The sequence below is a fragment of the Mercenaria mercenaria genome, chromosome 15, assembly GCF_021730395.1.
Source record: "Mercenaria mercenaria strain notata chromosome 15, MADL_Memer_1, whole genome shotgun sequence".
In the NCBI taxonomy this organism is placed as follows: Eukaryota; Metazoa; Mollusca; class Bivalvia; order Venerida; family Veneridae; genus Mercenaria; species Mercenaria mercenaria.
In genome coordinates this window covers 72,640,933-72,663,904 of record NC_069375.1, presented here as the reverse complement: position 1 = coordinate 72,663,904, position 22,972 = coordinate 72,640,933, and the positions used below count along the sequence as shown (strand labels likewise).

Genomic DNA, 22,972 nt, shown 5'->3' with positions numbered 1-22,972 from the left:
ATACTAGCTCCAAGTTTTAGGTGTATTTTGACACATATGTACCAGGTAAGAAATTTTTGGGAGGATTTATTTTCTTCCCTTTGTTGTTTCTGTCCTTTGGGGTTCAGCATTGACGATCTCTAAATATTTAGCTCGACTTTTCGAAGAAAAAGTAGAGCTATTGCGCACTTACCGGCATCGGCATCAGCGACGTCGTTCAGGTTAAAGTTTTTTATAAAGTCAGATATCTCTGTTACTATCTAAGCTATTGACTTGAAACTTAAAATACTTATTTACTATCAAAGGCTACACCAGGAGAAACAATCCACATAACTCTGATTGAATTTTGACAGAATAATGCCCCTTTCTAACTTAGAATTTTTGGTTAAAGTTTTTGTTAATGTCAAATATCTCTGTTACTATCAAAGCTATTGACTCGAAACTTAAAATACTTATTTACTATCAAAGTCTACACCAGGAGAAACAATCCTCATAAATTTGATTAGAATTTTGACAGAATTATGCCACTTTTTAACTTATAATTTTTTGTTAAAATTTCGGATAAAGTCAAATATCTATGTTACTGTTAAAGCTTTTGACTAGCAACTCAAAATAGTTATTTACTATCAAAGTCTTCACCAGGAGACACAATTCCCAACTCTGATTTGAATTTTGACAGAATTATGCCCCTTTTTAACTTAGAATCTTTGGTTAAAGTTTTAGATAAAATCAAATATCTCTGTTATTATTAAAGCTTTTGACTTGAAACTTTAGATACTTATTTACTGTCAAAGTCTACACCAGGAGAAACAATTCCCAACTCTGATTTAAATTCTGACAGAATTATGCCACTTTTTAACATAGAATTATTTGTCAAATAGCTCTATTACTATTATAAGCTTTTGACTTTAAACTCTAAAGAGTTATTTACTATAAAAGTCTACACCAAGAGACATAATTCCCATTTTGACTGAGTTATGTCCCTTTTTATCTTGGAATTGTTTTTGCTGGCAAAGCTCCAATTCAGGGTCAAGCACTGAGAAAAGTCCACAGAGAGTTCTTGTTTAGATTATATCCCATCCTCTGATATAATCCTTCGGGTGCATTTTACCCCGCATGGTGTAGCTCTTGTTGTTAAGTTAACTATTTTCTATGTTATACCTGCTCGTTATTGTGACAAGTTGTTTAATGGTAAGTGCTGTATTTCCAGAAATATTCCCCTCTGTTACTTAGAAAAGTTCCATAACTCTTACATAAATTTCAACAAATTTTTCCCTTTATAGGATTGAAGTTTTGCATATTTATTGTTATTTTCACAGACAAAGCAAATATTGAACTGAAACACAACACAAGTTATTGTTTTGGACAAAACATAGTGAAAGATGCATGACCATAACTCTTGATTGTATTTGGCTAAGCTATGTCTAGTTTTGGAATTGCAAAATATAGGTTAAAGTTTTGTTTGGAAGTTACTATCTCCAACATTAATTCAGGTATTTGGTTGAAACTTCAAGCCGGTGTTGGGTGCAATTTAACAAGATAATAGCAACAAATCCCATAACTCTTACATGAATTGGGACAATATGTTTTCATAGATAGAACATCCATTTTACTAACAAGCTTTAGGTAGTCAAGAGTGCTCTCATTTGACAGGTCTCATTAAGACTCTTTGATTGGTTGATTCTGGGGTCTTTTTACTTGAATATCTATGGTCATAAGATGATTCCTACTGTTAGAGTGGTTAATAAGTCAAGGTCAAAGTAAATGAAAGCTAAATATTATAACTAATCAATTACTAGAGAACACATGGGCTTACAGTAGTCAAAATGTTGCAGGTGAAGTCACAGAATAACCTTAACTTGGTTGGCATGACTCAAATCACAACCAAGAAAGTAAGAACTGAAATAGATACAAGTAAATAAGTCTGTAAAATGATTTATTGCAGTAAATGTCTTGTTATGTTTACTGTATTTTTTATTTTCTAGCTGCTAACACTCACTCTAGCAGTTACATTGAGAGATAATAATGGTCTGTCATTACATCTGAATATTAAAATACTGGCAATGTCATGATTTGACATTGTGCAGGCCTTCCAGTGGAGCCTTTAAACCTTTTATAAGCCGTTAATTTTGTAAAAGTCCTTTAGAACATTTTATTTTGCTGTAGAACCTTTAAAAGCTTTTAATTTACACATTGAACCTTTATTTGCATAATGAGCAGTTGTAGTGATTAAAGTAGTTTGGAAAATTGACAGAAAATGGACTGGATGGGTAAGGAAAATATAACAGTAACTGGTGTCTGGTGCAAGCATGAGATTTGGTCTGAACAGGTGCAACCATGAGATTTGATCAGGACTGGTGCATGAGATTTGGTCTGACAGTCTTTCCTATACAACTGTGTCCATGGTGTCTGGTGTAAGCATGGGATTTGGTTGGACAGTCTTAACAATACCACTGTGTCCATGGTGTTTGGTACAAACATGAGATTTGGTCTGACAGTCTTTCCTATACCATTGTGTCAATGTCTGGTGCAAGCATGAGAATTTGTTGGACAGTCTTTCCTATACCATGGTGTCTGGTGCAAGCATGAGAATTTGTTGGACAGTCTTTCCTATACCATGGTGTCTGGTGCAAGCATGAGATTTGGTTGGACTGTCTTTCCTATACCATGGTGTCTGTTGCAAGCATGAGATTTGGTTGGACAGTCTTTCCTATACCATGGTGTCTGGTGCAAGCATGAGATTTGGTTGGACAGTCTTTCCTATACCATGGTGCCTGGTGCAAGCATGAGACTTGGTTGGACAGTCTTTTCTATACCATGGTGTCTGGTGTAAGCATGAGATTTGGTTGGACAGTCTTTCCTATACCATTATGTCCATGGTGTCTGGTGCAAGCTTGAGATTTGGTTGGACAGTCTTTCCTATACTACTGTGACCAAGATGTCTGGTGCAAACATGAGTGTTGGTCTGACAGTCTTTCCTATACCATTATGTCCATGGTGTCTGGTGCAAGCATGAGATTTGGTTGGACAGTTTTTCCTATACCACTGTGTCCATGGTGTCTGGTGCAAGCATGAGATTTGGTTGGACAGTCTTTCTTATACCATTGTCTCCATAGTGTCTGGTGCAAGCATGAGATTTGGTCTGACAATCTTTCCTATACCACTGTGTCTATGTTTGCTGGTGCAAGCATAAGATTTGGTTGAACAGCAAAAGGGATCAACAAAGGTGTAGGAGATGTTTTAAGTGCAGATATCTTGTGTCCATGGCAACCAAAATAGATAAAATGGACCAAAATGGATAAATAATATTAAAAATAATTTCACAAAATGAATGTTCCTTTGGTGACCCACTGCAAATGTTATTCAGAGTCATAAACATGGCAATCAGGGGATGTGGTGACTTTTTCCTCCATTTATTTAGCCTGATTCCAAAAATAATTTCTCACAAATATACCTTAGTTATTGTTCAAGCTATTCCAAACCTTCAAAAAGCATGACCACCAGGGTGGATTGGTTATTTATATCAGTGTATGTAGGAAAAAAATCTTCTTGTCTAAAAGTTTATGTCCTAAGCCTTTGGTATGTGTGTCATTTCCTAGTTTATTTCTAACAAGATTGTTTCATTTATGCTCCTGGGGGGGCATATGCCCCGACCTACTTTCTTTCTTTCTTTTTTTTTGAAGATACATCCTTGAAATTTGGATGATATATATATGTATATAGTGGAAACTTTAAACATGGAAACTTTAAACATCTTTTTCATGTGAAACTGCTAGCCTGACTTTAAAATAATTTTGCACAAATGGTTCTTGTGTGACCCTCTACCACTATTGTTCAAAATATTCCAATTCCTCAAAAGACATGGCTGCCAGGGGGTGTAGTCACTTTTCTTCTCTGAATCAATAACAGCTAGAGCCTTGGTCTTTGGTGGGTAATATCAGATTTTTTTCAAATTATTGCCCTAGGTTCAAAAGTGTGCGTGAAATATATATAATATAGGCTAACTTAGAAGAAACTTAACTTTGTACTTACACAATCACACTTGAAGCCTTGTACACAGGTGAGCGCTTTAGGGTCAATGACCCTCTTTAATTTAGTATACGCATAAACAAATTCAGGGACCATAAATAAGGGTGTATAATTTTGTACAGGTCTTTCTATAGGAAAATGACTCCCTAGTGAATTATACTAATTTTACAATGCTGCTAGGCAACATTTTTTCTCCTTAGATATCAGACCTTATGTGTTACCGTGTCTAACAAATGAGTCACTGTCATTTGAACAGAACTGTTTATAAAAGGATCTGTAAAATACTGCTGAGTTTGAAGATATTAAAAGATGATCTTCTAATACACAGAACATGCAATATTTATGACTAACATATTTCCATGTTTGCACATTTGCAGTCCATAGACAGATAGTAGGAGGACTTTGGTTGAGTGTTGAGGGAGGTTCTGAGCACAAGCCTCTGGCACAAGCCATGCTATCTAGATATATTTCCGGCCAGGCAGCTGCGAAAACCAGACAACTCTTTATATCAGAGAATCTGTACAAAAGGTAATAATTTCTTATCATGTAAAGCATTTATAACTATGGTTATTTTTATGTTTCCCGGAGGGGAAGCAAATAGGACGGGCGACAATATAGGTGCTTCTTCATCTGCCCATTAGCATTTCTTGTACGAAATATTTCTTAGCAATCACTGGTTCGAATTTAATGAAACTTCATAGGAAGCTTCATTATCAAGAAGGGCCTCCATGGCTGAGCAGTTAAGTTTGCTGACTTCAGATCACTTGCCTGGCATCGATGTGGGCTCGAGCCTCACTGGAGGCACTGAATTCTTCATACGAGGAAGACATTCAACTGGGTTATAGATTATCGTTGGTTCTACCCAGGCGCCCTTTCTTGATGAAATAATGCACGGAGGGGCAACTGGGGTCTTCATCCACCATCACATCAGAAAAGTCGCCATATGACTTACAATTGTGCCTGTGCAATGATGAACCAAACAAAAGAAATAAATTCACTGTCAAGAGAGCACATATTGTCTTCATGTTCCAGTCAGATGATTTTTCACAGGGCATTTTCTGATTATGACTTGCTTGTCAATTTTGCCATGAGCTATTTTCTACTAGTCAGTATAATGAATATAATAAATAAAATGAAACTTTGACAATTGATTTTGAAACTCCAGCAGATAAACTAAACAATATAATGAGAATTGTAAGTTTGATACATTGGAGGAGAAAATGTAAAGGAGTGTGGTAGTCTAGTTGCTAAGCTTAGTGTGTTCAGCTGGAAGGTCATTGGTTTGAACAGACGTGGCTTTTCAGAAGAACTGGATTTAGTAATGATAAAGTTATTCTGCAATCGCTTTTTCACAAGCTGTACAATAACCTTAAACTAACTGAAATATTTCGATTTATATTTTGACTAAATGTTTCCATCCCTCTTCTCATACTGTTTCCTTACTTTAAGTTGAATGATGTAAACTTAGAGACCTACACAAATGATCAGGTGACGGAAGCATTGAAAACAGCGGGAGGTGTCGTTACATTGACTATCCAGTATTTCAAAGCAGCTGGTTTGTTCCTTAACAAATCTTCCGACCATTGTAAGTATACTGCTTTAAACTTGAAATTGTTATTTATAAAAGCTTCACTAGAAGAAACAATCTCCATAACTCTTGTTTTGAATTTTGACAGAGTAATAGTCCTTTATAACTTAGAATTATTTTGTTAGAGTTTTAATATAATGACCAATATCTGTTACTGTCAAAACTTAAATTTAGAATATTTATTTACTATCAAAGTCTACATCAGAAGAAAGAATCATCATAACTCTGATTATATATTTGAGTTAAGCACTTTTTACTGGCAAAGCTCTTATTCAGAGTCAAGCACTGAGAAAAGTCCAATGTGCTGTATTACGGACAGTTCTGTTACATGTGATGTGATAGTTAATTCAGGAAAAAAATTGCACACTCTTCAGTTTTATTTTTAGAATATTTTGTAATACTATATTTTTGTTATGCCCCCAAAGGGAGGCATATTAGTTATCAACTGTCGGTCCGTTCATTAGTTTGTTCCTTCGTTCGTCACAACGTTAACTTTTTGCATGAAGGCACTTTACTCGCGAACCACTGCACCCAGGACCTTCAAACTTCACATGCTGATAGTGCTTATTAAGTACATGACCCCTACTGACTTTAGGGTCACCAGGTTAAAGTTCAAGGTCACAAGGGCCAATGTTAACTTTTTGCATGAAGGCACTTCACTCACGAACCACTGCACCCAGGACCTTCAAACTTCACTTGATGATAGTACTTATGGAGTACACAACCTCTATTGACTTTGGGGTCACCAGGTCAAAAGTCAAGGTCACCAGGTCGAAGGTCAAGGTGCTGCGGGGAAATTTGTTACCATTAGTGACAGCTCTTGTTATGTTTTACTTTTCAGCATCCTTAAATGCAAATGAAAGAGTAAGTATATGATATACATGATTATTATAATATGTTTTATAGGTAATGGTAAATTCATTTACATAACTTCTTTTTTTTTGGCCAGTTACTAGTTTGTGCTATTGACTGGCTCATTGTTCAATTATAGGTTTACTTTTCTAAAATCATAACTTGAGGAAAAACCTTGATATCATGTAATTAAACACTTTTTGAACGGCTCACTAGGTAGAAGTTGAAACTATTTGTTGGAGATTAGTGGATGTGTAAGCTCTCCTCTATCTATAAAGGTGATGTTTTTTAGGAAACTTTAAGAATTTGCACTCTGCAGATCTTGTTTTATTTTATTATTTTAAATATTTCAGATGACTTCACCTCCTGGCGTGATTTTACCAAGACTTGAGACAGTGTGTTGTCTACTCATCAATACCACTGTTATATGCATACATTACACGATATGTCGATCAGACAGATCAACTCAAGTAAAAATTTACACACTCAGTACGAGGCATGTCTTTGCAAAACTAATAGATTTTCATGTAAATACACACTTCTGTAAGTCATCATAATTTGACTGAATAAATACTCTACACAAGTCAGATCACTTGGTTCAAAGTCAACGTCACACTTGAAATGTCAAAGTTGAGATAATTGTATGTCCACTCCATACCATTAAAACAGCAGAATGGATTTTGATATAAGCACCCTGTATTGTCCAAGTCATAATGATGACATGTAGAGGGCATGACCCATGCAGATGTGTCCAAGGTCAAGGTAACACCGTATAACTATGTCCAAGGTTAAGGTCACATTTGAAGATCAAACTTTATATGTCATGATCACAAATCCGTGCCTTTCATATGTTTGTATACTGGTATAAACCACCTTGTGTGATGTGATACCTCAAATATATTGTAAGCTGCTGTGATTTTTGTCTACAGACCTGTTTGATGTGTCTTTGATAGCATGTTTTATTCACGGTCTTCTGTAAAGTTTTAAAGTACATGTAAATGCATATATATGTATAACCTATGTTATGTCCACATACTTTGTCCGGAGCATATCTTCTTCATGCATGCAGGGATTTTGATGAAACTTGGCACAGTTGTTCACCGTCATGAGACGGAGTGTCATGTACAAGAACCAGGTCCCTAGGTCTAAGGTCAAGGTCACACTTAGAGGTCAAAGGATACAAGAATGAAAACTTTGTCCGGAGACTTTCTTCTTCCTGCATGGAGGGATTTTGATATAACTTGGCACAAATGTTCACCACCAGGAGGCGGAGTGTCATGCGCCAAAACCAGGTCCCTAGATCTAAGTTCAAGGTCACACTTAGAGGCTAAAGGTCAGGTACAAGAATTACTTTGTCCGAAGCATTTTTTCTTCATGCATGGAGTGATTTTGACGTAACTTGGCACAATTGTACTCCAGACGAAGGGTCATGCGCAGGTCCCTTGTTTAGAATTACGTCCCTTTGTTGTTACTATAAATAGCTTATATTGTAGCTTTTTCATTACAAGTCGTACTAATCCCCAATGATAACGTGATTCCCGCCGAAACGCGAGGACGAGTCTAATTCATGATAACTGATGTAATAACAATTCATAATGCTCGCACATTACTTGACAAGCATATATTAGTATTTCTTTCATTTTAGATATCCACTGTGTATATGGCAACATAGCTCAGTTGGGTAAAATGCAGACAAACAACTGCATATAAGCGATTCGTTTCATGAGTTCGAATCCTCACTCATGAGCTTTTTTATACGCCCGTTTGAAAAACGGGACGTATTATGGGAACGCCCCTGGCGGGCGGGCGGGCGGCGTCCACAGACTTTGTCCGGAGCATATCTTCTACATGCATGAAGGGATTTTGATGAAACTTGGCACAGTTGTTCACCATCATGAGACGGAGTGTCATGCACAAAAACCAGGTCCCTAGGTCTAAGGTCAAGGTCACACTTAGAGGTCAAAGGTCAAATTCAAGAATGACTTTGTCCGGAGCATATCTTCTTCATGCATGGAGGGATTTTGATGAAAGTTGGCACAATTGTTCATCATCATGAGACGGAGTGTCATGCGCAAGAACCAGGTCCCTAGGTGTAAGATCAAGGTCACACTTAGAGGTCAAAGGATACAAGAAAGAAAACTTTGTCCGGAGCATATCTTCTTCATGCATGGAGGGATTTTGATATAACTTGGCACAAATGTTCACCACCACGAGGCGGAGTGTCATGCGCAAGAACCAGGTCCCTATGTCTAAGGTCAAGGTCACACTTAGAGGTCAACGGATACAAGAATGAAAACCTTGTCCGGAGCATTTCTTCTTCATGCATAGAGGGATTTTGATATAACTTTGCACAAATGTTCACCACCACGAGGCGGAGTGTCATGCGCAAGAACCAGGTCCCTAGGTCAAAGGTCAAGGTCACACTTAGAGGCCAAAGGTCAGATACAAGAATAACTTTGTCCGAAGCATTTCTTCTTCATGCATGGAGGGATTTTGATGTAACTTGGCACAATTATACACCATCATGAGACGAAGTGTCTTGCGCAGTTCCCTTCTTTAGAATTACTTCCCTTTGTTGTTACTATAAATAGCTTACATTGTAACTTTTTCATTACTAGTCGTAGGGAAAAATCGAGACCACTTTTCTGTAGTACAACATGCATGCTACATCCAATTATGAGGTGTATTTTGACCAATCTCTACCTGGTAAAGATTTTTGTGTGGACTTACAATTTTTTTTTGGATTTTTTTTTTTTTTTTTTTTTTTTAAGATTATCTTCCCTTAGTTGTTACTATAAATAACTTATATTGTAACTTTTTTATAATTGACCGTAGGGAAAAAACAAGACCACTTTTCTGTGGTACAACATAGATGTTACTTTCAAATTTTAGGTATATTTTAATGTATCTCTACCTGGTAAGGAGTTTTTTTTGTGGACTTGATTACTAAACAACCACAAAATTAAAATTCCATTTGCAAATACAGGTGCTAGAGTAAAGAAATTTGCTGTGACGGGCGTATATTGTGACATTCTGGCACTCTTGTTTTTCAGATGTTTTATTTTTCCTATTCGTTTTCATTTTTGCTTCTGTATTTTTGTTTGTTTGTTTCTTTGATGGTTTGTATTTGTATATATGTATGTCTTTATATAACACAATAGTATGTTCATTATTTGCATGGCGTAAGTCATGCATTTAATCAATATCATCTTTGATATATATTATAAACTGCCATGCTGCAGTATATACCTCTCTGTCGTGTTGTCACAGAGCTCATGAAGGAATCTTATTTTGTATGCAACGAACCCACACGGCAAAAGGTCTGTTGAACATGGACAGTATACTTTACCACTGAGCTAATTCGTAATTGGTACAAAATCTAGAAATATTTAGATTGTAACATGTTAGAAGAATGTTGAATTCTCTATGTTCCATTTTAATCTATTTATAGTCATGTTTGTAAATATCAAGTTATCGTTGGGGCATAGTAGGGGAAAATCGAGACCACTTTTCTGTAGTACAACATGCATGTTACATCCAATTTTTAAGTGTATTTTGACATATCTCTGCCTGGTAAGGATTTTTGTGTGGACTTGCAATTTTTTTTTTTTTTTAGGATTTTTTGTTTGTTTTGTTTGTTTTTTTTTGTTTTTTTTTAAACATTAACATCCCTTAGTTGTTACTATAAAAAACTTATAATGTAACTTTTTATACTTGTTTGTAGGGAAAAACCAAAACCACTTTTCTGTGGTACAACGTAGATGTTACTTTCAAATTTTAGATGTATTTTAAGATATCTCTACCTGGTAAAGAGTTTTTATGAGGGTTTAGAAAAACAAAAGAATTACAATAATTACTAAACAACCATAAAATTTAAATTCCATTTGCAAATACAGGTGCTAGTGTAAAGAAATTTGCTGTGACGGGAGTATATTGTGACATTCTGGCACTCTTGTTTCTTTTCAGAAAAAAATGTATGAGTTTCGTCAAGAACAAGTTTTTGGCAAAATAAAAACGTTAAAATAGCAAAAATAAATTCTCTGCAAACATTTATGATTTTACAACATGCTGTTTTTATTTAAAAGTTGAGCTTGTGGGAGTTAATGGGAAGTGTGTTACATTTTGATGATAGCCACTCACTGGCAGAATGGGTCGCAACAATCACCAATAATATCCTTAGTCTTCTCAATCAGATGGTACGTACTGGCAGAATGGGTCGCAACAATCACCAATAATATCCTTAGTCTTCTCAATCAAATGGTACACACTGGCAGAATGGGTCGCAGCAATAACCTATAATAACCTTAGCCTTCTCAATCAAATGGTACGTACTGGCAGAATGGGTCACAGCAATAACCAATAATATCCTTAGCCTTCTCAATCAAATGGTACGTACTGGCAGAATGGGTCGCAGCAATCACCAATAATATCCTTAGGCTTCTCAATCAAATGGTACGTACTGGCAGAATGGGTCGCAGCAATAACCAATAATATCCTTAGCCTTCTCAATCAAATGGTACGTACTGGCCGAATGGGTCGCAGCAATAACCAATAATATCCTTAGCCTTCTCAATCAAATGGTACGTACTGGCAGAATGGGTCGCAGCAATTACCAATAATATCCTTAGCCTTCTCAATCAAATGGTACGTACTGGCAGAATGGGTCGCAGCAATTACCAATAATATCCTTAGTCTTCTCAATCAAATGGTACCTACCTTAAAGCTACGCTGTCATCGAGACACAGTGGTGAAAGGGCTCCTTTTCCTTCTGGAGGTTGAAGTGTCAGTGACCATGTGGTCTCCACAATCACTTCAAAGGGACGGGTACTGGTATTAAATCCTAGAAGTGTTTGTTTGGTATTTAGGTAACTTCATGATAATCTTGCTCTGAATGTGATGTAAAATAAGTTTTCATAGAGAAAATGAATATTAGATATTTGAAAAAATAAGCATAATATTAATTTTGTGATTATTTGGGATGGATTGTTACATGGTATAACTGACATTAATTTTTATGTCACACCAACATAGTTATGCTAAAATAGTTACTGAATTTTAGCTGTTATCTGTGTTATTAATGCCTTGACTGCTTTAATGGGGATATGCCAGTAAGCCAAAGCTGCTGGACAAAACTCCTTCTGCTTCTTTGCATTGATTGAATAAAAGCCCTGCCATGCATTTAACAGAATTCTCATTATTTTGCAAATATTGATAAATAAATTGTGTAAAATGATCCCTTGGTAGCATAGAATGCAACTGAAAAGGAATAATAACAGACTCAGTTTGATTGAGTCTGTTCATGAGAGGTAAAGGAAAGTGCAACACCTCTCTCACCCCCTAGCACCAGCTTAAGCGGAACTCTATTGCACATCAGATTCTATTGGATGGACTCGGTGATCACAAAGGACCAGAAAAAATAACAACCCGGAATCCAGTTACATTATATATCAGAGCATGAACAACTGCTTATAGACCTTACTGTACAATTACATTCCATGAAAATATCTTGAAATGAAAACTTTAAGGTAGTTTATGGAAGGGGATTTGTTCAAGAGTAGTTTTGTCCTATACTTGTTTGTCATCCTTACGTTTGTTCGAATGTCAGTCAGAAGGTAAAGTGATTTCAGGTCATTGCCTTTGAATTTACTGATCCTTAACCTTTTTTGTACAGGGTCCTGCTCTAGTGATTATCAATATCTGGACAAGTATTTCTTGAAACTTTATAGGAACATTGGTCTTGATGTGTACATGACCTCAAGTGATTTTGGGGTCATTGGGTCAAAGGTTAAGGTCACAGGGACCTGAACATTGAAAATTGTTTCCGCTCAATATCTGGACAAGTATTTCATCTAGGACCTTGAAACGTATGTTGGTTTGATGTGTGCATGACCCTCTTGATTTCGGGTCAAAGGTCAAGGTCACATGGATGTAAACATTGAAAATGATGTTTTTCTTACTTTTATTTTTTTACAACAATTTCATTCTTTAATTTCATTTTCAACTTGTCCATTCCTTTTTCCTTCAATAGTACTTATTAATTTAGGGGTTGTATGCCGTTATTAGAACTTTAACTCATTATCACCTAAATCGGAAAACCCGGTCAAAACACTGTCAGGCGTTAGCTGCTTGTTTGTTTTAGGCCTTACAAATATACTTCATTTGGATTTTACAGACAGTTCTTTCCTACTTCCTGGATTTCAATATATTTGCACACAAGCTTAAAAGGGGTTGCAAGCGGTGGTGTGGAGGGGGTGGGCACAGGGACTGTATACTCAAATTTAGCTTGCTAAAACGTTCCAGCTTGTAACTTAGAAATTTGAATCTACCAAGGGTGTAACACCGTATATAGACTGAAATGTTCTGTTTTAGTTATCATTTGTTTTTAGATTCAGTATATGTGTTGGACATAAGAGAGGGGGAGTCCTTGCAACAGCACAGATGGTTGGAGACCCAAGTTCGTTGCCACGAAAGGTCAAGATACAGACTTGTTTGATGTACCTCCTGTAAGTTTATACAGTTGAACCTTGTTTTCTCAAACTGGGAAAAATTCAGTCACTATCATTCACCTGAACTTATTGCCAGGTTCTTGCAAATTACCTATATATTGTATATTGTTCCAGTGCTCGGAATTAACTTGAACTAGAACTAATTCTGCTTGTCCCGTCAAGTCGGGGCAAGACATTAGTTTTTCATCAAATTCAAGATAATATATACTTGTTAATTATGCCCTGTTTAAGAATAGTTTCAAATTTTAAACATCATGGTTGTTTTTTTTCCCCTTTAAATAAAAAACAATGTATCTGAGTTTAAGTGTAAAAACTGTTCTCATATGCAAAAATATCAAGACGATATTTATTCAAAAAGTTTATTATTATGATATACCTGTATAAATTCTGTCAAACATCCAGCTTGTGTTTTGCAATTAAATAAGAACAGGCAGAAAAAAAAACTTATTGTACCTTTTGTATTTCATGTTGCCAGACTATCATTTATTATGTATGACCTGCAACATTTCTGTAGATAGTGCATACACAGTTCTATTTTAACATTATGGATAAACTGTTAAAACACTGAAGATTTAGTTCGATAACAAGACAACAAACAGGACTTTAAACCCAACAAAATAAAATAAAAGAAAGGTGGAGGTTCGTATATAATAAAAGCTTCATTATAACAATAGCTAGATCTGGCATTTGTATTCTACTCTCGTGGATTTTGCTAGGTCAGAAAACACTCGACGCTTGCACGTGCCTTGTTTCATATTCAACCTTGCTTTTAAATTCACTTATGCCAAATACTCTATCCCAGATCAAGCTACTATTTTAATAACCCTGTTATATAAATTGTTGGTCCATAGTTTGTGCTGTTGGCCAGTCTATATATAGTTCAACAATAAAGTTTGCTTGGCTAAAGTCAAAATTAGTTGTATAATACTAGTATCAGTGGTTCATAATCACACACATTTTAACTGACAAATAAGTCAAGCATTTAAAAATGGAAGTGTGACAATTTCTTGTTGTATTAGGCGTAAAAAAAAATTGTTTGTTTCCGGTATCCCTACCTACCCAAAATTTTTGGCCCGACCCAAAATGTTTTTATGGCCTTGGAAAATAATTTTTTCAACTTTTTGACAAAAAGTTGCCAAACTGCACTTTTTATGCTTTAAACATGGTCATTGATGTTAAAAATCAACTTCCTGATGCTCTAAAGGCATAACCCCCTTATTTATATAAATTTTTTGACATAAAAATAATTTCCGAAAAGTCTCCCTTAATAAAAAAAAAATTCAAAAAAAAAAAAAAAAAAATTCCGACCTACCTACCCAAATTTTTTTGAGCATGTTACCGGAAACAAAGAATTTTTTTAGGCCTTATAGAACACTTTATGAATGGCTTGCCAATCTGTAGTCAAAATTATTGACCTTTTGACCTCAGACTATTGACTATTAAGTAATTCAGTAGGTATGTACTATTGACCTTTTCACCTCAGACAATAGTTTTAACTGTTGACTAGCAAGTAATTCAGTAGGTATGTACTATTGACCTTTGGACCTCAGACAATAGTTTTGACTATTGACTAGCAAGTAATTCAGTAGGTATGTACTATTGACCTTTGGTCCTCAGACAATAGTATTGACTAGCAAGTAATTCAGTAGATATGTACTATTGACCTTTTGACCTCAGATAATAGTTTTGACTATTGACTAGCAAATAATTCAGTAGGTAGGTACTATTGACATTTTGACCTCAGACAATAGTTTTGACTGTTGACTAGCAAGTAATTCAGTAGGTATGTACTATTGACCTTTGGACCTCAGACAATAGTTTTGACTATTGACTAGGAAGTTATTCTGTAGGTATGTACTATTGACCTTTTCACCTCAGACAATAGTATTGACTAGCAAGTAATTCAGTAGGTATGTACTATTGACCTTTGGACCTCAGACAATAGTTTTGACTATTGACTAGCAAGTAATTCAGTAGGTATGTACTATTGACCTTTGGATCTCAGACATTAGTTTTGACTATTGACTAGCAAGTAATTCAGTAGGTATGTACTGTTGACCTTTGGACCTCAGACAATAGTTTTGACTATTGACTAGCAAGTAATTCTGTAGGTATGTACTATTGACCTTTTGACCTCAGACAATAGTTTTGACTATTGACTAGCAAGTAATTCAGTAGGTATGTGCTATTGACCTTTGGACCTCAGACAATAGTTTTGACTATTGACTAGGAAGTTATTCTGTAGGTATGTACTATTGACCTTTTCACCTCAGACAATAGTATTGACTAGCAAGTAATTCAGTAGGTATGTACTATTGACCTTTGGACCTCAGACAATAGTTTTGACTATTGACTAGCAAGTAATTCAGTAGGTATGTACTATTGACCTTTGGATCTCAGACATTAGTTTTGACTATTGACTAGCAAGTAATTCAGTAGGTATGTACTGTTGACCTTTGGACCTCAGACAATAGTTTTGACTATTGACTAGCAAGTAATTCTGTAGGTATGTACTATTGACCTTTTGACCTCAGACAATAGTTTTGACTATTGACTAGCAAGTAATTCAGTAGGTATGTACTATTGACCTTTGGTCCTCAGACAATAGTTTTGACTATTGACTAGCAAGTAACTCAGTAAGTATGTACTATTGACCTTTGGACCTCAGACAATAATTTTGACTATTGACTAGCAAGTAATTCTGTAGGTATGTACTATTGACCTTTTGACCTGAGACAATAGTTTTGACTATTGACTAGTAGTAATTCAGTAGGTATGTACTTTTGACCTCAGACAATAATTTTGACTATTGACTAGCAAGTAATTCAGTAGGTATGTACTAATGACCTTTGGTCCGCAGACAATAGTTTTGACTATTGACTAGCAAGTAATTCAGTAGATATGTACTTTTGACCTCAGACAATAGTTTTTTGACTATTGACTATCAAGTAATTCAGTAGGTATGTACTATTGACCTTTGGACCTCAGACAATAGTTTTGATTATTGACTAGCAAGTAATTCAATAGGTATGTACTATTGACTTTTCACCTCAGACAATAGTATTGACTAGCAAGTAATTCAGTGGGTATGTACTATTGACCTTTGGACCTCAGACAATAGTTTTGACTATTGACTAGCAAGTAATTCAGTAGGTATGTACTATTGACCTTTGGATCTCAGACATTAGTTTTGACTATTGACTAGCAAGTAATTTAGTAGGTATTTACTGTTGACCTTTGGACCTCAGACAATAGTTTTGACTATTGACTAGCAAGTAATTCTGTAGGTATGTACTATTGACCTTTTGACCTCAGACAATAGTTTTGACTATTGACTAGCAAGTAATTCAGTAGGTATGTACTATTGACCTTTGGTCCTCAGACAATAGTTTTGACTATTGACTAGCAAGTAACTCAGTAAGTATGTACTATTGACCTTTGGACCTCAGACAATAATTTTGACTATTGACTAGCAAGTAATTCTGTAGGTATGTACTATTGACCTTTTGACCTGAGACAATAGTTTTGACTATTGACTAGCAAGTAATTCAGTAGGTATGTACTTTTGACCTCAGACAATAATTTTGACTATTGACTAGCAAGTAATTCAGTAGGTATGTACTAATGACCTTTGGTCCGAAGACAATAGTTTTGACTATTGACTAGCAAGTAATTCAGTAGATATGTACTTTTGACCTCAGACAATAGTTTTGACTATTGACTAGCAAGTGATTCAGTAGGTATGTACTTTTGACCTTTGGTCCTCTGGCAATACTGTACAACTATCAACCCTAAGTGGTCAAAGATTTAAATCATACAGCCATATGAATTACTGTAGAGCCACATCAGAAAACTATTCACTGAGACAAAGGCAAGGGATACTGATGATAATTAGTAGTCATTTTCCAAGGTCACCACTTTAAAGGTCAAAAGTTGTTTTATTATATTGAACAACAGGAGAAAGAATTACAAAGGAAGAACATTTTATGTTTTTAGTGCCACCTTGATATTTTGAATGTTGAAGTTACGTCATTTCCATTATTGTTTTGGTTTCCAGGCAGTATGTTGGTAAAATTAATGGTACTAAAATTATTATTGTTACGGATAAACCTCCACAACGGAGTGCTGTGTATGCACATAACATAACCCTGAGAATACAGCACCTACACCTAAGCTAACCATGCCTGTAACCTACACAATACGATGCATAGTGCGACATCTAAGGAATTCGAAATTTCTCGTGGTGACATAGATACAGCGTTCAAACACAGAACAGTGAAAGTATTGTTGGGCACGTCAGGGAAAATACTTCGGGTGTTTATATAACAGAAATGACAATACGTTTAAGTTGAAGTTACTGCTATATCTATTTTTAGCTCACAAAGGTGAGCTTTTGTGATCGCCCTGTGTCCGTTGTCCGTTGTCAACAGTTTGACTGTTAACACTCTAGAGGTCACATTTTTGGCCCAATCTTAATGAAACTTGGTCAGAATTTTACCCTCAATAAAATCTTACATGAGTTTGATATTGGGTCATCTGAGGTCAAAAACTAGGTCACCAGGTCAAATCAAAGGAAAAGCTTGTTAACACTCTAGAGGCCATATTTATGACTGATTCTTTATGAAACTTAGTCAGAATGTTAACCTTGATGATTTACAGGACAAGTTTAAATCTGGGTCATGTCGGGTCAAAAACTAGGTCACCGGGTCAAATCGAAGGAAAAGCTAGTTAACAATTCGGAGGCCACATTTATGACCATATCTTGATAAAACTTGGTCGGAATTTTAATCTTGATGATCCTTAGGTCAATAGGTAGGTGAGCGATACAGGGCCTTCATGACTCTCTTGTTATAATATAGGTCAGGTTTAAATCTGGGTTAGGTGGGGTCAAAAACTAGATCATTAGGTCAAATCAAATGAAAAGCTTGTTAACAATCTGGAGGCCACATTTATGACCATATGTTAATGAAACTATCTTGATCTTTAGGTCAATAGGTCAGGTGAACGATACAGGGCCTTCATGGCCCTCTTGTTATAACAAAAGGATTCAACGGAATTGACGGACTATATAGGTGAACTACAGTTAACATTCAAAGATTGCTATATATGGTTGTACGTATTTGGTAATACTGAAAATCCGTTAGAAGTTATAATAAAATGTTCTTGAGAGTAAAATACTTTGAGTTATGTTTATGTGTCTGAGATTTCTTCGGTTTTAATGGATTTCTGGGTTCCGTGTCTTTAGATTTATGAAACGTTTGGGTCTAAATTTATAGATCCCCGGTAAGAAATCTTTGAAAGAAGGCGTGTTGCCAATAGCCAATGATTCTGCAGTTTTTCTCCCGTTAACCAATCGCTTGATGCCGTCAGATCAGTTACTTGGTAGTATCATGATGGTTAAAGTGGACGCATTGGTCGAGAGGGCTAAGACGCTTTCCTAAGGAGGTGAAGGCCCCTTGTTCGAAACCTGGCTACTCCCATTGCGATGTGTCCTTGGGCAAGGCACTTTATCACGATCGCCTCAGTCGACCCAGCTGTAAATGGGTACCAGCAAATTGCTGGGGGTGAGGTATAACTAGTTTTAACTGTTCTTAATATAGGGTCGCAGAAAAGCTCTATAGAGCTTATGTTAATTATTTCGCCAAGCGACGGTAAATAAAACTTACCTTTACCTTTTACCTTTACGAACATTGTGCATTTGAGTCTGGCATGCATCAGTGCAGTCTGGTCAGGATCCAGGCTGTTCGCTTTACTGTTTCTCTTAATTCATTAAGCTTTGAAAGTGAACAACATGGATCCTGACAAAACTGCGTGCGCAGGTTGGTGCTGGTCGCGAACGCACTATGTTTGTTTTCTGATGGTGCGGCTCAACTTTTCAAGAATAATATGTCCGAGTTGATACAAATATATATTTATAGATTAAAACAGTTTTGTATTTTTCGACTTTTTTTGTCTCGGTCTGACGTAAGTTGTAAGTTTGTATGACTGAATGTCTAGCATTTTTGCGAAACCTGCTGTGATGTATAGCTAATTTTGAGTATAAGAGATGGATTAATAATTAATGCACCTCTAAAATACACTGGCTGCAGGACTAACATTCTGGGTTACATTTGTGGTGCATGTTTGTGGTGTTTTCTTTACAAAAATTTCTTGAAAACAACAGATATCTGATAAGGACTAAATCAGTGTGTATATAATTATTAATGGCAGGCACTGTCCCAAAGGTTTACAAAGAATTCTTATATGCATGTCTCTATAAAAAACACTCTTACGCTAGAATGACATCACGTTAACGTGCTGTGACGTCAAAGTTTTTGTTGCGACCAAGAAGGAGCTACTGTTTTAGATTAAGGGCACTGGTATATTAGAATCGAAAGAAAGAGCTACTGTTTTAGATTAAGGGCACTGGTATATTAGAATCGAAATAATTTATAGAACAAACGTATTTTAACACTATACATTCTGGTAGTATTACGTAAAGTATCAAAAGTTCCGTGAGACATGGCGAGATTCTTAATAAATTATACTAGAGTCATTTAACCCTTCTTTATAAACACTTTTCCACAGGAGTCCATCATACCTAGTTTGTTTTGAGCTTTGAGGCTCGTGTTCCCTGGGCTCCGAGGTACTAGGCACGTAAAAATGCGCTACAAGGTAGTTTTTACGGACTTACAGCGTGTACTTGGGGGCTGGTGCGCTCTTCCCGAGTCCCGAGGTTTGGTGTTCACTTCCCGAGTCCCGAGGTTTCGTGCGCACTTCCCGAGGTTTGGTGCGCACTTACCGAGACCCGAGGTTTGGTGCCCACTTCCCAAGTCCCGAGGTTTGGTGTTCACTTCCCGAGTTCCGAGGTTTGGTGCGCACTTACCGAGTCCCGAGGTTTTGTGCGCACTTCCCGAGTCCCGAGGTTTTGTGCGCACTTCACGAGTCCCGAGGTTTGGTGTGCACTTACCGAGTCCCGAGGTTTTGTGCGCACTTCCCGAATCCCGCGGTTTGGTGTACACTTCCCGAGTCTCGAGGTCTTGTGCGCACAAACCGAGTCCCGAGGTTTGGGAATATATTGCAATATTTTGAACATCAACTCTGTGATACTGTGTACAATAGCATGTTGCTGCTTGGACAGATACATACCATGCCTAGTGAGAAAGTGCCGGAGCCAGTTCACCCTTCTACAACGCATGCCATAAGACGAAGTCCTTGACTTGTCAAATCTTCAAATGATCTCGAGACACTTCTCGATAAAATGTGATAGAACTGCACATGTAAGGGTGCAATGTTTGTTCATTGACTGCTGAACACTTATTTTGAAATTGCACAACGTTCCAGTTCATAAGAGATTAATAGTCAAATCTCAAAATTATCTCGCGAGACTTCACGAGACATTGGAACGCTTTGAATGAGCAAAATGAATTTTTATTGACTGTTTATCTTTCCAGCATTTATTGCCCTGAACTAGAAAGAAGAACGTTTTACAAGACTTCTCATGTATAAACCCGTGTCTTCTGTCATTTTACTAAGTTGCATCTGATTTTCTTATAGTTCTATACGTAAATTATAAAATGTCTTCGAAAAGCTCTCAGTGTTTAATAAGCGTGTGCCTAGTCTGACAGAGTAAAAACCGAGACATTAAGGTTTAAGAAGAGGTAGTACCATGCTATCAAAAGGACGGAAAACTGATACAGAGGTCCGTTCAATTGTGCACCATTAAATTTCAAGTTGTTTGCATGCCTTACCGTGCATTTCCATCTGCCATGAGAAAGTAAGGCGGATTTGTGTTTTCTCTACGAATGAAGTTTTTTTTTTTCATCTAGTATATTGGTTGTCTCTCGTTAGTACTATTTATGAGGCTCCATTCAGTGTATTAAACGCGTGTTATTTCGTGTTCTCACACGAAAATAAACACTAAAGCTAATCTAGCATAAAAGTTGCAAAACGAATAAATGCTTATATTTTTAAAAAAAATGCCACTATATTCTTAAGAAATGCGGGGAAATTTGAACACAGTCAATTAACAATGTTTCTATTTCAATTTATTTATTATTTCGCACCGACACATTTATAGGTCATATGACGACTTTCCCGCTTTGATAGTGGAGGAAGACCCCAGGTGTCACTCCGTGCATTGTTTCACCACGAGCAGGCACCGAGGTAGAACCAATGACCGTCTGTAAGCCAGCTGGATGGCTTCCTCGCATGAAGAATTGAACGCCCCGAGTGAGGCTCGAACCTACATCAAGGGGCAAGTAATTTGAAGTCAGCGACCTTAACCACTCGGCCACGGTGGTCCCTATTTTGTCTCAAGTCGGAGACAGGTTTCTGTAATGTATTGTGCCATACATGCCGTCGTTAATTATCATATTCTTCTACTGGTGAGACATGTTATTGTATACATGTACTTGAGCAATAATATATCCCAGCCAGTGGTTTGTCGTTAAATACAATCATTAGTTATATTCAAGAGGAAATCAATTTTTAGATAAATTGTCATTTTAGAAATGAAATACATGTATGTATTTTAGGCGAAATGGAAGACAGAATAGGATCGACAGATCTATGAATCATTCATGTTTAAATTACCTATCTGTCTTTCGTGACGCATGAACTCCGATTTAAAAAAAAAATAAATATTCATTTCTTATATCTATGGTATATTTCCTTCCCGTTTATTTACACAAGGTTATGAAATAAATTTCGCACATTTTGTTGCATTTGATATTCAAATCAGCTTCCCGACCATTCTGTTTACAAAACGGAACAACTGTAACGTCATCTGAAGTACGTTCTCTGGCTATACGTGGACGTCGTCAAACCAGCGACCCGTTATCAATGTGCTACGCTGCCTTGTAGATACTTCGGCGCGTTTCCATTTGCTGTTAATTAATACAGGATGTAGTGTTCTTTTCCAATGCGCCGATATGACGTTATGACGTAATACTTTCGTCATCAAACCAGGGCATGTTTTGCAAAATAACACACCGTTTCAGTATTCTTCGTTAAATATGATAAAATCTGATCGTGTTTGAATACTTCCCCAAATCGACAAAGACGTTATTTCGATACCTCTATGGACAAGTTGGCCGTACTTAGTTACGATTTGATGATATAATGAATGCCTGTTGTCATTGGTCCCTCACCTTTTTCATACGAGGAAATGAATGTTCAGCTTGGTTTGTTTCGGAACCAAAAAACACTTTGCATATCATTTGAATCCTGAAAAACAAACACAACTTTACAAACAATAAACAACATAGAAAAGATTTGTGCACACAGAAAATAGGCCTGGTAAAAAAAAAAAAAAATAAACAACGTTTTCGCCGTCCTTGCTTTAAAGACAGAACAATATCATTTGTACCAGGGCTTTTTTCGGGCAGCGTTTGCTCATAGAAAATATCAATGTTTAAAACATGTTTATTTATTTATTTATTTATTTATTTATTTTGTTGCATTTAACTTTATAGTTTATACTAATTTATTTATTGTCGATTGCCAAACAAGTTCTTACAACTTATATTAATGGCTCTCGAGACTCATTCCAGATAGAACCAACCTTCTAAGAGCAGAGAGATAGAGAGAGGCAATGTGGAATTAAAGTGTCTTGCCTAAGGACACTACCACCAAGGCAGTGGTCGGGATCGAACCCGGGACCCTTCGATCTCAAGGCGGACGCGCTACTACTGCGCTACGGCGGCTCCGCATTTAACTTTAGGTCACACAGACAGAGTTATAGGTCACATGGCGATATCCCAGCTTTTTATGTTTGAGGAAGTCCTCAGGTGCCTAAACCATGTTTAATTCTAGAAAGTTTTCGACCTAGTTGAACCCATATATCAATGAAATATAGACATACCCTAAATGAAAGTGTAGTTATGAGTCTGATCACCATGAATGGGTACCTGGACAAATCTAAATTTTGAAGAGAGGTCATAGACGATGACCGGGAAGTATTCAAACTTACAATATTTCACTACAATGTATTTGATCATATCTGGAAAATGAACCTCTTCTCAGACACACGTACCAT

The 22,972-nt window shown here is 36.5% G+C and overlaps 1 long non-coding RNA gene across 6 annotated transcripts in view; it reads left to right on the top strand.

Moving 5' to 3' along the window:
- LOC123558353 (uncharacterized) overlaps positions 1-18,114 on the top strand; it is a 52,171-nt gene extending 34,057 nt beyond the window's left edge. For 3 of the 6 annotated variants that reach the window (XR_008367512.1, XR_008367507.1, XR_008367508.1), the window contains exons 9-13: positions 4,386-4,536; positions 5,458-5,593; positions 6,802-6,918; positions 10,534-10,644; positions 12,835-18,113. This is a non-coding gene — a long non-coding RNA (uncharacterized LOC123558353). Of the gene's footprint in view, positions 1-4,385; positions 4,537-5,457; positions 6,461-6,801; positions 6,919-10,533; positions 10,709-12,834 lie in introns of all 6 variants that reach the window. The other 3 variants (XR_008367511.1, XR_008367509.1, XR_008367510.1) reach the window with 3 other exon arrangements.
- Positions 18,115-22,972: the final 4,858 nt, after the last annotated feature.